General features: G+C 55.7%; 1 protein-coding gene across 6 annotated transcripts in view; it reads left to right on the top strand.

Moving 5' to 3' along the window:
* Window positions 1–14,438, top strand: part of TBC1D22A (TBC1 domain family member 22A) — a 327,451-nt gene that overhangs the window by 42,082 nt on the left and 270,931 nt on the right. The gene's annotated exons all lie outside the window — the stretch shown is intronic.

Below are 14,438 nucleotides of genomic sequence, written 5' to 3'. Positions count from 1 at the left end.
TCTGGTCGCTCGGCTGTGGTCCAGGACGTGACTCGTTACCGAGCTCCGCGTGTGCAGGGCAGTGAGTTGACCTCAGGTTCCTACGGATGCTCGACAGTGGGCGTCTGGATGTGCGACGTGCTTGTTTTGGCGGGGTGCAGGTGGTCACTGAGGCCACCGTGGAAAGGCTTCGGTGCCTGTCACTGGGCCGGCCAGGGAGGCCGGTGAGGAGGTGGTGGGGGGACAGACTGTGCTGGGGCATCAGAGGCCTTGTGGGCTCAGCTGTCCTGCCCTTCATCCTTCAGAAGTTTAGTGGACACTTGGCAAGTACCGGCTCCCTTGCTGGACAGTGAGTCCCTCCACTTGATGGCTGTGTAGGATCCCGAGGGCCACGTCTTGTCTTGCGGGTGTGATCTCAGTGGCTGGAGGTGGGACGAGGCCGCCCCAGGCTGGGGGGCAAGTGCAAGCCCGGCCTTGAGGGAGGAGGTGTGGAGGTGGGGCAGTGACGACTGCACGTCAGCAGAAGCCACACGGCCACCTGGACGGAGTTGCCTGCGGTCCCCGGCCGAGCCGTGTGCGGCTGTACCGGCCGGGCGCCGGTTCTCAGGGACCGCAGAGGCGGAGTCACGGTGTCGGGGGCAGCTGGCCGGCACAGCGCGTGTGCGAGGCTGGGTGTGTTTGAGGGACCTGTGTTCAGCCTGCCGCACCGCAGGCTGTCGGGTCCGTGGAGGAGGCGGTAGCAGTGCCAGGTGGGGCCCCGGCTGGGAACTGAGGCATGCCGTTCTGGGGCAGCCCCGGGGCAGCGGGAAGAACACGGGCCGTGGAGGGGAGATGCTGAGATCCTGGGTTCAGATCCTGTCTCTGCCACCGTCAGACCTTCTAGTTGCTTGTTTCATCCTTGGCCTCAGTTTCCTCCTCAGTGAAGTCAAGGAATCCGTGCGGGTGTCGCAGAGGTCGGAAACTCTTGACGCGTCGGCTGTTCTGTGGGTAATTGGGAGCCATGGAAAGTGTTTTGGGGGGGAGTGGACTGAACAGAACCGTGCTTTGGGGAGGTTAATCTGGCTTCTGTTCCTCTGTGATAATCGTGCTGTAGGGCTGCGAGTGACAATGTACGGGTGACACTCTGAGATTCAGCAGCAAGTGAATTAACCGTGCTTTGAACCGTAGCTCTTTGGAACTCCCTCGTGCCGTTTGTGGGTCTGATGGAAGCTTTGGCTCCCCTGCCCTCCTCCTCCTCCTGCTTTCTCGGGGCACCAGCCCTTTCTTCTCTGCACACCCTGTGCTCACAGCAGGCTCAAATATAATGAGGCTGTTTGGAGCCGGCTGCTAGTGGGGGATCGACATGGGAACGTGGGAGCGTCATGTATCACGAGGATCACAAGGGGCCCCTGTGACGCTGGCTGTGCGGCCCACTCTTGTCTGTCGCTGTGTTGGATGCTTGGCCTCGGATCCTCCTCGGCCACCCTGGCCCAGCGGGCAGGCCCACCCCTGCCCAAGCCGCGGGCTGCTGCCCTTCTGGCGGCCCCGAATCCCGCACGCCGTTTGACCGGCTCGCGGGGGCCGAAACCTAACGTTTCCGTGAGTGTGGATGAGGAATGAGCGGAAGACACACCGTGGTTTCGTTTTAAAGGTGCAGCCAGGTGACTCGGTACTTTGGAGCGAGTTTCTTGATCCGTGTTTTATCACAGCACTGTTGTCAAATTTGGAAGTGCCACCAACTTACGTTTCCTAGTCCTCGTAAACTTAAATTTGCCTGTTTCCACTTTCTCTTAGCTTTGATCTCTTCTTGCTTTGGTTCTTTGTAAGCCATCTGACAGTTTTGGTGGCGCTCACCACGTTAGCATGTCCACAGCGGATCCTGCTGGCGTGGGCCCCCCCCCGCTGTCCCGCCGCTGCCCGCCCCCCACAGCCCCCCGGTGCCCCCCACTGCCCCGTTCGTGTCTCCAGCAGCCCGGAGCTCTTTCTGTGTGCCCGTCGCTGGGTTTCATTTGGTTGTCCCTTTACTTTAATGACCTTCTAGATCAAACTATTAAATACTTCACTGAAGTACACTCTTTTCATCCATTTATTCATGGTTATTTCCTCAATAAAATATATATTGAATTAGTAAGACGAATTTTCTTATGTGTGCCAATTCTATCAGAAGTCATTAAAACTTTTCTAGATTTGGACCTTTTGTGCTTGAAAATTCTATCCCCATTACCTAAACCAAATACTAAAGTGTAAAATCTATTTAGCAAAGTCATTTTTTGATCTTTAGTATGTAGCATTTAATTTATAGTTATTTTCAATGAGATTTTAAATTTGCTTTGGCTAGTGTGCCTTTTTTTTTTTTTTTTTTTTTTTTTTTTGAGGCCGAGAAATCCTATTTTCATTTTAGCTTTTTATCATCTCCTCCATCTTCCTTGGGTGGAAGAAGAAAATAGTGAAAATTATTTTTGATTATTTTATCCCATTAAAATACATGGTTCTACCAGGCTCGGCAGACAGAGCCCGGAGGCCCCTGCTTCAAGGGGAGACAGATGGGTTGTAGACACAGTGGAGTGTGGACAGGATTGGGGCGTGTGTGTGCGTGTGTGTGTGCACGTGCGTGTGTTAATCCTGTGGGATGTAAGGAATTATACCTGGGGTTCCAGCCCGCCTGGGAGCAGGGGGTCCAGAGGCACCGGAGTAGCTGCAGGGAGGGGTGAGCCTCCCCCACCCGAGGAGGGGCACCTTGTGGGCAGGGGATGGGATGTGGATACTGAGGCGGCATGTGGGAAGGTGCCTGGGTGGGCACCTGAGGCCCAGTGGCACAGGCGGAAGGTCCCCGCAGAGCAAGGGCTGGGGGCCTTGGAGGAGCCCGAGTGGGCAGCCCGAGGCTGGTGTCGGTCTGTTCTTTTCTGGACCCTTTGCACCTTCAGATGGCTCCTGGTCGTCCTTCACTGGGTGTTCGAGGGGCGGGAACAGAGCCCGATCAGGTGGAATATTCAGTGTGTTCATCTTTGATATTAAGTATAGTTTAAAATAACAAAACGTCCAATGTTTAAAGTTTAGTACGCGCAGCGAATGATGGCCAGAAAGAAAAGCGCCTCGGGTAAGGTGTTCAGTGGCCGCCGCGTGCCGCGGGTGACACTGAGTTGTGTTGGGGCGTTTTCTCGTCCTCTCACCAAGAGCCTGCGAGGTGGGCGTGGCGTTCCCCTGGTTCTGCAGGGAGGAAACAGACTCAGGCTGGGACACGTGCCTCCGCTTACTCGATCAGCCCGCACTTAGGTGTGTCAGGGTGTCGAGGGGCCGAGCGTCCTGTCTCTTGGGATGGGACGGCCTTGACGACGCGTGTGTCTGTCTCTTCCTTTTTCAGGCCTGGGACCCAGCGGTGCCCCTAGCTGCGCCTCACACTGTTTTCACTTCCCGTAAATGATATCTTTCCCCTTGACACCAATGTTCTCTGAAAGCGTGGCTGTTAATGGCCGTGCTGTAGTCATTAAGTACAGGCGCTGCCTCCCTTCACTCGCAGGTGAGGCATTCCTCAGGCCGTTTCCCTGTTGTTTGGGCATTTCACTTGTTGTCAGTTGTGGTTTTGTTTTTCACTTACTGTCATGACCGGCCCCGTGAGGAATGTCCCTGAGTCGTGGCTCTGGTCACCTTCCGTGCTTCCCAGTGGGGTCCCGGGCCGGAGCTGCCGTCCGTGGGGGAGTGTCGTGGGTCACGGTGTCATCCTGCGTGGCCCTCAGCCCCCTGATGGTCCCGTGTGGTTCGACCGCATCGCCCGGCGCCCTTCCGTTTCATCCGCATCTGCGGCTGTGACTTGAGGTGCCCGGGACACAGGAGTTTGTGCCGAGCCTCGTGCTGCTCCTCCCAGAGCGCGCAGTCCTACCGCCTCACGTCTCACGGGCGCGGGTGGTTCCGCTCCAGCCTTTCTGGGTCCCTCCCTGGTCGCTGGGCACTTTTAATACGTTTGCTGCCCCTTCTGAATCCAAGTAGCCACTCACTCCTTCCCCAACCCATCCTCTCAGTCATCTGCTCACCGGTTTACCCACTCGTGTATCTGGAGAATCCTTCCTAAGCATCTACATGGTGCCTGTGAGAGGCTGGGGAGGCGCAGTGGACGTGCAGGTGTGTGGAGGGGCTGGGCCCGGGAAGGAGGCCCTGGGCCTCGGGGAAGCGAGGGACGGAGGCCCCGCGAGGACAGGGCCCTGCAGGGAAAGGTGTGGAGCTGAGATGTGCCCGCGGCTCGGGGGTCCGGTGGGAAGGTCGGCTGAGCCTGGGGGTGTGCGTGCCTCGTGCCCCTGTGAGAGACGCGTGACAGCCGGCTGTGCCCAGCGCTTGCAGGGAGGGCTCTGGAACAGGGAAGCCGTTGGGGTTCCTCCCCAAGCTGTGTCCCTTCCCTGCTCTTGGTTCTTTGAAGATGTCCAGGTTCTCTGCTTGGTTGCGCCTCCCTCTCTCGCCTCCACAGGCCGCGCTGCCCCTCCTTCGGCGCGGTCTCCTGCCTCTCCCACGACCATCTGGGGCCCCTCTGCCTCGGTCTCACACACTGGTTTGGGGGGGGGGTCTCTGGGGAGGCTCCGCACAGGCCTCGCTCAAGGCCAAGCTCTGTGCTGTTTCGGCAAACTGCAGAACCACCGTGGTGGTCAGCCACCTTTCCTGCATCTCAGACTCGAATTCTCCACTGTCGTCAAGGCGCCGAGGGAAGCTGCTGGTCTCCAGTAAGATTAGGTGTGCTCTGTGCAGGACTTGGAAGAGAATCAGTCCCGTTGGAAGCTAACCCCAGGATCACAGCATCGTCAGCAGGACTGGGTTTTCAGTAGGGCCTGTGCGATGGGCAGCCCAGTAAGGAACCCAGTTAGTACCTGGCCTCAAGAGGCCGGCGGGCGAGGCAGCCATGTGGCAGGGGACGGGACGACATCATGATTCCCGAGGGTCCCCAGAGGGGCTTGGCCGGCATAGGCTGCGCATGTGTCGAGGCGGAAGGTGAGTGGGTCGGGCTGGCTGGCAGAGGTCGAGGGGCTCAGACAGGTCTTGGCCGGCTGGTGGGGGCTCAGAGCTGCATCCGCCCGGGGCACACGCACAAGTCACTGTCTCCTGGGGGAGCTTCAGACAAAATACAACGCAGCCAGCCCCTGGCCTCTCCCCAAGGCGGACCTCAGAGTCCTGGCTTGTAATTACTGCTCTGGAGTGAGGGTATCGGGAAAACCAGTGCCAGGAGTTTTCAGACTGTACCTGGAACCTTTGTGGCCGCAGGCGTGCGGATCCGGCTGCACTGGGCTCTGGCCGGTGACAGGGCAACACCGAACCTCAGTACTTGACCGAAATGCACACCGTTAGCGGTCACAGTTCGTCAGAGGTGTGGTAGAGAGTAGAAACCTTGTGTTGAGATAAATAATACATCGTGTTACAGAACATGGGAAAGTGCAGGGAACCACTGTGGAGAGATCATCACCTGTATTTACGTCAGTGGTCCCTCCTCCTCCCTCGTGTGGTCAGTGTTTCTGTACCTCCCCGCATCCGAGCTCACCTGTGCAGGGCCAGTCCTCTCTGGAAGGTCAGGGCCCGGCCGTGAACTCTCGGTGCGTGGGGGAAGCCACGCGGAGGGATGCCTCGGGCCCTTTCCGTGCTGCGTGAGGTGCAGCCTGCAGCCAGACAGCTTGGCCTGAGTCCCGGCCCCGTGATGCTGGGCTCACTCACTCCTTGTGGGGAGCTCTTAGAATGATACCTGGCGCTGAGTGCTTTGTAAATGTTCGCTGTGACAGTTATTGTCATTGTCATGGTCACTCACGGCTCCCCTCCCTGCTCCCCGCATCCTCGATTTAATTTAATCAGCCGACTGTACCTCTGGTCTGAGTACCTGCTGTGCACCAGGTGCTGCTACGGTCCGGGAGTGCGGCGGTGACCGGGACCAACAGGTGCTGCCCCCGGGGAGGCCCACCTGCACAGGGGGGAGTGGGCCGTGCTGCTGTGACTCGGGGGACACAGGCGTGGGGGCCGGCAGCACCACCCAAGGGACAGGTGCCCCGTGAGCCGCATGCGCGATGTCAGAACCGCACTGAGGACAAAGGAACAGGTGAAATTAATTCTAATGATAGATTTTATTTATCAACCTGACATACACAAGATATTATCTTAACACATTACACAGTTAATATACAGTCAGTATAAAACTGTGAACGAGATAACGTACACTCAGCTGTTGGTGCTGCTTGAAATCTGGTGTGTTTGTCACACTGAGAGCACGTCTCAGCTGGGCCACCTTCCAGGTGCCCAGTGGCCACGTGTGGCTCGAGGCTCCCACCCTGAGCACCCAGGGCTGGAGCGGGTGGAAGGACGGGCGTGATGGTGGCCGGGGTCCCGTCTGGTGAAGTGACGTGAAAGGTGTGGACTCGATGGTGCAGAGTGGGGCTGGGCGGAGCAGGTCGGCCGGGGGGGTGGATGTGCGGCTCCTTTGGGGGGGCTCGTGAGGCTGCACAGATGGCCGAGCCGACGGGCTGGAGGCGGTGGGTGGGAAAGGCCGTCGGGAGTGCTGCCGGGGGCCAGGACGTTCACGGAGATGGGCGCCGTGTGGAAAGAAGTCGGGGTTCAGATTGGGGCCCGCGGAGCCCACGTGTCTGTGCCGGGCTGGGATGTGCGTCGTGACCCCTGCCCCACTCCTGCCCCTGACCGGCGCGGGGAGCACACTTCTTCTTTTTTTTTTTTTTTTTTTTTTCAACGTTTATTTATTTTTGGGACAGAGAGAGACAGAGCATGAACGGGGGAGGGGCAGAGAGAGAGGGAGACACAGAATCGGAAACAGGCTCCAGGCTCTGAGCCATCAGCCCAGAGCCCGACGCGGGGCTCGAACTCACGGACCGCGAGATCATGACCTGGCTGAAGTCGGACGCTTAACCGACTGCGCCACCCAGGCGCCCCTTACACTTCTTCTTAAATAGGCATTTGTGCGTGTGGCAGGCCTTCCAGGCGTTTCGGAGTCTCGGGAGGTTCTCGTAGAGCCGCGTAAGTCACCAAATTTGCTGCTAAACATCTCTGCGCCCCCCGTGCCCCAGTTCTCTGTGCCCCCAGCGATTTCTTCCAGCTGCTCTTGCCTCCCTGGGGTCCGGTTTTCTGTTCTGTCCAACTCTTGGCGTCTGTCGGCCTGCTTCCCCTCCCTGTGGGCTAATTGTCCGGAGAGGGTCCCCCCTGCCCCCCGCTGCCCACCCCCCCCCCCCCCCCCCCAGGCTCCAGTGTGGCACACGGAGACCAGCGGTGACTTTGCCTTCTGGCCTGTGCCTCATCTCCACTAGATGCCGACGTGAATTATGTAATCCTGCCTTGCTAGAAAAGATTAGGAGTTGTTTTAAATAAAAATTGCCCTTACGTGACGCCTGGGTGGCTCAATTGGTTAAGTGTCTGACTTCGGCTCAGGTCACGATCTCACAGTTTATGTGTTCGAGCCCCACATCCGACTCTGTTGTCAACGCAGAGCCCGCTTCAGATCCTCTGTCCCCCTCTCTCTCTGCCCCTCCCCTGCTAGCTCTTTCAACAATAAATGTTAAAAAAAAATTGCCCTTACATATTAAATACGTGACATGAAAAAGCATTTTTACTATTTATTTATTTAAAAAGTTTACTTAGTTATCTTGAGAGAGTGCGAGAGAGCATGCGCGCACACACTCACACACAGGAGCAGGGGAGGGGCAGAGAGGGAGAGAGAATCCCATTGGATGATGGGATGATCCCACGAACCGTGAGACCATGACCTGAGCCGTGGTCAAGGGTTGAGTACTTAACCGACTGAGCCACCCAGGTGTCCCTGAAAAAAGCATTTTATTTATTTATTAAAATAATTTATTTTATTTTATTATTTTGTTGTTTTTAATTTTTTATTTATTTTCGACAGAGAGAGAGGGAGAGTGAGCAGAGGAGGGGCAGAGAGAGGGGGAGAGAGAGAATCCCAAGCAGCCTCCTCTGTCAGTGCAGAACCTGATGCAGGCTTGATCTTACGAACCGTGACCTGAGCTGAAACCGAGTCGGATGCTCAACCAACTGAGCCCCCCAGGCACCCCTGAAAAAGCATTTTTTAAAACAAAAGGTCATCTAGGCTGTGAAAGACTTTGGTGTTCTTTCTTCATTTAGCAGTAAGTCGCAGCCCTTTTCCGTGCTTAAATATTTGCCTGCAAGCAAACCTTTCATAACCTCGCAGCGTCCTGTCATTTGGATATCCCACAATTTATTTGGCCGCCCCCTATTGTTACAGATTTGCCTTTTCCAAGTTTCCCCCCCTAAGTGCTGCCTTAAATATCCCCATGCTCACATCTTTGCTCTCATCTCTGGTTTTTTCTGGGGATAATTACTGGATGTAAAATTATTGCTTCAAAGGATATGCCTATTTTTAAGACTTGATCGAGTTTATTTTTTTCACATATTACGGGCCATCTGTATTTCTGCTATCAGTGTTCCGAGCTGATCTCTCTGGGGTGGTGTTCCTGAGAGGGCTTTCCGTGTCCGGGTCATCAGCCTTCGGTTGTGCCGGAAGGTGGGTGGTGGGAGCCCTGGGGAGCGGTCAGGCTGTGTGCCCGCAGGGCTTAAGGCCCCTGGCATTTAGTCCTGATGACGATCCTGCCAAGTAAGCCTTACCAGGCCCGTTTTACTGTGCAGATGGTGAGGTTCCGACTTTTCTTGTCCAAGGCCACGTGGCCAGGCCGCGGTGGAATCGGACGCGGCCCGCGCAGTCTGGCTCTGGGACCCTCGCTCTCAACCTCAAGGCAAGTTCTGCTTCAAGGGAAGGGCAGCCTGAGTCACCATGCCTCCTACCGAGAACTGCCGTTTTTCTTGTTTACTCTTTATTTAGTGTTTCCCCGCGTTCCACTTTGTGTTGAGGAAGAGGCCCTAGCAATTTTTTATTGCTTTTTCTGCCCTTTTGGACACCGAGTTGATGCTCTCGCAGAGATCCCGGGCCCCACAGATGTGCCTTCAGCTGCGTGCTGGTGCGTTTATAGAGTGACAGCCCAAGGTCCCACCTCTGCCCCTGGGCTGGCTGCCCTCCCACACGGGGTTGGGAACGCGGCTTATGGGCTGCTGGGGAGCTCGAAGGGACAGAAAGGCTGCATCTCCTTGATGCCAGAGGCTGGACGCACATGGCGCTGGCCTGCGAAGTCTGCTCGCGCATCGTAACGCGCGTACTTGTGTTTGAACATCGAAGGTGGTGGCCGGCGCCGTTGCAGAAGGGAGGGAGGATGACAGGTGTGTACTGTGATGGACTTGTAGGAGGGGCTCAGCCCGGCTCCCTTGGCAGGTGATTTCTCTAGCCTGCTGGATGCTCAGTGGATTTATTAAAAGGCAGCAGATCACCTTGAGTCCTGGTGGTTTCAGAGTCGGAGTTTCTGTTCACGGAGTTTCCTTAAATCCCTTGATGTGTGAACGCGCACACGGGGTGGGTCTGCCTGCCTTTCGTCTCTCCCATGTAGGTGTCGAGCAGCTTCTAAATCTGGAGGCGTCTGTCTTCGAGGCTCGTCCCCTCCCCCTACTCTGCCACACGCCCCTCTCTCCGGGTGTGGACTGATCCGGGACATTTCCATGTGGGAATCGTAGTGAAAGGAGCCTCCGGCTGTCGGTTTCTTACTGCCCTGACCTTGTGTACCTAAATCCCAGTGCTGGGCTTGCACAGGCCTGTCAGTGCCATCACACACGGAGTCCTTGGGACCGTCCCTCCTGGGCCGCCGAGAGGTGTCCACCAGGGGGAGCGGGCCGCATGGCTGGGAAGGGGGCGCTGGCGTTTGCCCGAGTCCACCGCAGTGTCCCGAATGGCTCCTGGCTCCCGGGCAGGCTCAGAGGGTTGTTGAATGAGTAAATGAAACCACAGAGCCACTTTCAGCTGTGTGTGTGTGTGTGTGTGTGTGTGTGTGTGTGTGTGTGTGTGTGTGTAAGACAGATGAGCTCACTGTAAAATCTGTTTTTCTTCCTTTGCCAGAAAGTCATCAACAGAGACTCTTTTCTCTGTCGTGTTGTAGAGTTGATTGACATGCTTCTTTGTGCCTGGAAAGCAAATTATGTTAAAATGTTCTTGACGATCTATTTATAAGTTTCACGATTCAGCAGCACTATTTGGTCATCGTCTGTGTCCTCAGGTGTCCTTCCTGCGCACCCGCCGCCCACAGGTGCGCGAGGCCTGCCGCTTCCCGTGACCCTGCGCCTGCCCTCTGGGCTGCAGGGGGTCGGATCTCGTTCCTTCTCTGCGTGCTTTGTCGTCGGGCACACCGCACTGTGTCACCGCCTGGGGCTAACTGAGTCTGTGTTTGCCGGGCTCGTGTGCAGGCTGTCAAGAGGCTTGGGAGAAAGGAACACACCGTGCGTCCCCGTGGTGAAGCTTGTTCCCCATGGCTGCAGATCGGGCCTCTCAAGCGTGGCCCCCCCCCCCCCCCGTCCGCCCCACGTCACCCATTCCTGAGGCTCCAGCTGCCCGCAGCCCCTTTCGAGCCTCGTGTTCTCCTTTCTCAGGGAGCCACATCTTGGACACGTATACTGAGTGTTATAAGTGACAGCCTTCTTACGTCAGAGAGAGGCCCGGCTGCCAGCCGAGCATCCGAGCGGCACAGGCGGTCGGCCTGCCCTCGTTTCTGCCCAGACACGCTCGTCGGCGTGCTCAGCCTGCGCGGCCTGGCCGGGCGTGGGGTCGCTGCCTCAGGTGGGCTTTGGAAGCCTGGTGGCCCAGCCTCCCCGTGCAGCTCCGGGGCTCTGAGAGAGCCGGCCCGAAGTGCCTGGGTCTGCAGCCCAACAGGCCACTTGCCGCTGGGGGATCAGCGGAGCTTGGCCGGGATTTGCTGCCTCATCTGCACGGGTCTCGGATCAGACCACGTGAGCAGAGTTACAGCTGCTCTGCAGTTCATCCTGCGAATCGGGTGACACGGGCACCCCCCTTGTGCCTCCCCTCCTCCCGGCGACCCCGTCAGTCATTAGGCCAGTGCCGTGCTCAGGACCATTGCCCCGGAAGACACCCTATGGGCTTTCCTGTGACTTTCATAGCCTTTCACTGAGAGTAGAAGCACCTTGGGGGTCGGGGCCGCCCTGGGCTCCTTGTGACTCTTAAACACAGCATGGTTCTCGTATGGCCCATATTCCGCTTGTGTTTTCCTTGTCTGCTTTTTTTCCCCCATAAAGATTATTAATTAATTAATTTATTTTTTATGTCTTATTCTCAAGTTAGTTAACATACAGTGTGGTCTTGGCTTCAGGAGAAGAACCCAGTGATCCATCTGTTACACACAACACCAGCGCTTGTCCCGAAAAGTGCCCTCCTTAACGCCCATCACCCATTGAACCTGTCTCCCCCACCCCCATCAATCCTCAGTTTGTTCTCTGTATTTTAAGAGTCTCTTACGTGTAGTCTCCTACCTTGTTTTAATATTATTTTTGCTTCCTTTCCCTTATTTTCATCTGTTTTGTGTCTTAAATTCCACATGTGAGTGATGTCCTATGATATTTGTCTTTCTCTGACGACTTATTCCACTTAGCATAATACCCTTCAGTTCCATTCATGTTGTTGCAAATGGTAAGGTTTCATTCTTTTTGATTGCTGAGAGTATTCCGTTGTGTGTGTTTGTACGTGTATGTGTATATATACGTACGTACGTGTATACGCTACATTTTCTTTATCCATCGATCATTCTGTGGATATTTGGGCTCTTTCCATCCTTTGGCTATTGTTGATAGTGCTGCTATAAACATGGGGTGCATGTGCCCCTTCGAATCAGCATTCCTGTATCCTTTGGATAATTACCTAGTAGTGTTATTGCTGGGTCGTAGGGTATTTCTATTTATTTAAAAAAAAATTTTTTTTAATGTTTATTTTATTTTTGAGAGAAAGAGAGCGTGAGGGGGAGAGGGACAGAGAGAGAGGGAGACACAGAATCCGAAGGACGCTCCAGGCCCCGAGCCGTTGAGCACAGAGCCCGACGCGGGGCTTGAACTCACGAGCTGCGTGATCATGACCTGAGCTGAAGTCGGATGCCCAACCGGCTGAGCCACCCAGGTGCCCCAGGGTAGTTCTATTTTTAATTTTTGAGAACCTCCACACTGTTTTCCAGAGCGGCTGCACCAGTTTGCATTCCCACCAGCAGTGGGAAAAGGGTTCCTCTTTCTCTGCATCCTCGCCATCATCTGTTGTTGCCCGAGTTGTTAGTTTTAGCCATTCTGACGGGTGTGAGGTGGTATCTCACTGTGGCTTTGATTTGCATTTCCCTGATGATGAGTGATATTGAGCATCTTTTCATGTGTCGTTTGGCCATCTGGCTGTCTTCCTTGGGAAAGTGTCTATTCATGTCGTCTGCCCGTTTTTTCACTGGATTGTTTTCTGGGTTTTGAGTTTGGTTAGTTCTTTATAGATTTTTGATACTCTATCTGGTATGTCATTTGCAAATATCTTCTCTTAATCCATCAGTTGCCTTTTAGTTTTGCTGATTGTTTCCTTTGCTGTGCAGAAGCTTTTTACCTTGATGAGATCCCCAAAAAAGATTTCACTTTTAAGTAATCTCTACACCTGACATGGGGCTCGAACTCATGACCCCAGGATCAAGAGCTGCATGCTCCACTGACTGAGCCAGCCAGGCGTCCCCTTGCCTTGTCTGTTTTTAAGATTGTGTGGAGATGAGAGAGAAAGTATTGAAGAGGGAGGAGGCCAGGAGACTTTCCAGGGGACTGTTGTCCTCTTGGACATTCATGTGCTAGGTTGTTTGTTTGTTTATTTATTTAGAGAGTGCGAGTGGGGGGAGAGGGACAGAGGGGGAGAGAGAATCCCAAGCAGGCTCATACTGTAAGCGCAGAGTCCAGCGTGAGGCTTGATCTCGCAACCCTGGGATCAGGACCTCTGCTGGTATCAAGAGTCAGAAGCTCAATGGACTGAGCCACCCAGATGCTCCGTTCATGGCCTGTTTTTTTTTTTTTTTTTTTAATATGTTTATTTCTTTATTTTTGAGAGAGTACAAGCACAGGAGGGGTAGAGAGAGAGGGAGAGAGAGAATCCCAAGTAGTCTTCGCGCTGTTAGCACAGAGCCCTATGTGGGACTTGAACCAACGAACTGTGAGATCATGACCTGAGCTGAAATCAAGAGTCGGACACTTAAGTGAGCCACCCAGGTGCCCCATGACCTCGTTTTTAATGACAGTTTCTTCCAAAGCTCTGCCCTGGTCACTATAAGCCTGCTTGTTGTCTACCACATTTCTGAGCCTGCTCCCGGCCGCTGTGTGCACTCAGATGTGTGCTGACTCTGGCCTGGATGTTTTGGGAGCCTCCCAGCTGGTCTTATTGTGTCATTCTCCTCTCTCTACCCATGTTCCACATGTGATCTTTTTACCACGCTGGTCTGGCCACGTCAGCTTCTGCTTAAAAGCTTTGATAGGCTCCCCCCAGGAGTGCAAGAGTAAAGGTCAAACTTCCAGCCTGGGCCACCCTCTCTGGTCTAGGCCTCTCTCTCTGGTCTGGGCCACCCTCTCTGGTCTGGGCCACCTTCCCTGGTCTGGGCCTCCCTCTCTGGTCTGGGCCTTTCCCTCTGGTCTGGGCCACCCTCTCTGGTCTGGGCCTCCCTCTATGGCCTGGGCCACCCTCTCTGGTCTGGGCCTCCCTCTCTGGCCTGAGCCACCCTCTCTGGTCTGGGCCTTTCTCTCTGGTCTGGGCCTTTCTCTCTGGTCTGGGCCTTTCTCTCTGGCCTGGGCCACCCTCTCTGGTCTAGGCCTCTCTCTCTGGTATGGGCCACCCTCTCTGGTCTGGGCCTCCCTCTCTGGCCTGGGCCTCCCTCTCTGGTCTGGGCCTTTCTCTCTGGTCTGGGCCTTTCTCTCTGGTCTGGGCCTCCCTCTCTGGCCTGGGCCACCCTCTCTGGCCTGGGCCTCTCTCTCTGGCCTGGGCCTCTCTCTCTGGTCTGGGCCACCCTCGCTGGCCTGGGCCTCCCTCTCTGGTCTGGGCCTCCCTCTCTGGCCTGAGCCACCCTCTCTGGTCTGGGCCTTTCTCTCTGGTCTGAACCTGCCCTCTCACCTCATCAGGGGCTGTTCTCTGCCACTCCCCTTACCTCCAGCCATGCGGGCTCATGTTCGCTGTTTGGATGTGCCGTTCACACGCACACACGTGTACACGTGCACACACACCCACACCCTCACATCGAGTGCACATGTCCTTCCTGCTGGGCCCTGTTCTGAGTGTTTTTTATGTACTATAACTTACTCCGTGCTCACAACAAACTGTGTGTTAAGTGCTGGTCATCCCTGTTTTGGAGGAGGAGCCTGAGGTGCTGGGGTAAGTGGAGTCCCCAAGGTCAAGTGCTTACCAAGCTCCCTGACCGGGACCAGAGCCAGGGCAGTGTCCTGTTCTTGTGCAGTGTGCAAACGCCTTGCTCTGCTCACGCAGTTGGGGTCCCCCGCCCTCCTCCCTCGGCCTGCCCGCCTGTGCCCCATCCGGTCCCAGAGCAGGTGGCAGCCGCCCGGCCCCCCGGTGGAATCACTGTGCGGTCAGCAGCCCCGCGCTC

Source organism: Puma concolor, chromosome B4, assembly GCF_028749965.1.
Source record: "Puma concolor isolate L17-30 chromosome B4, mPumCon1.1.hap2, whole genome shotgun sequence".
Lineage (NCBI taxonomy): Eukaryota > Metazoa > Chordata > Mammalia > Carnivora > Felidae > Puma > Puma concolor.
This window is presented reverse-complemented; position numbering and strand designations above follow the sequence as displayed.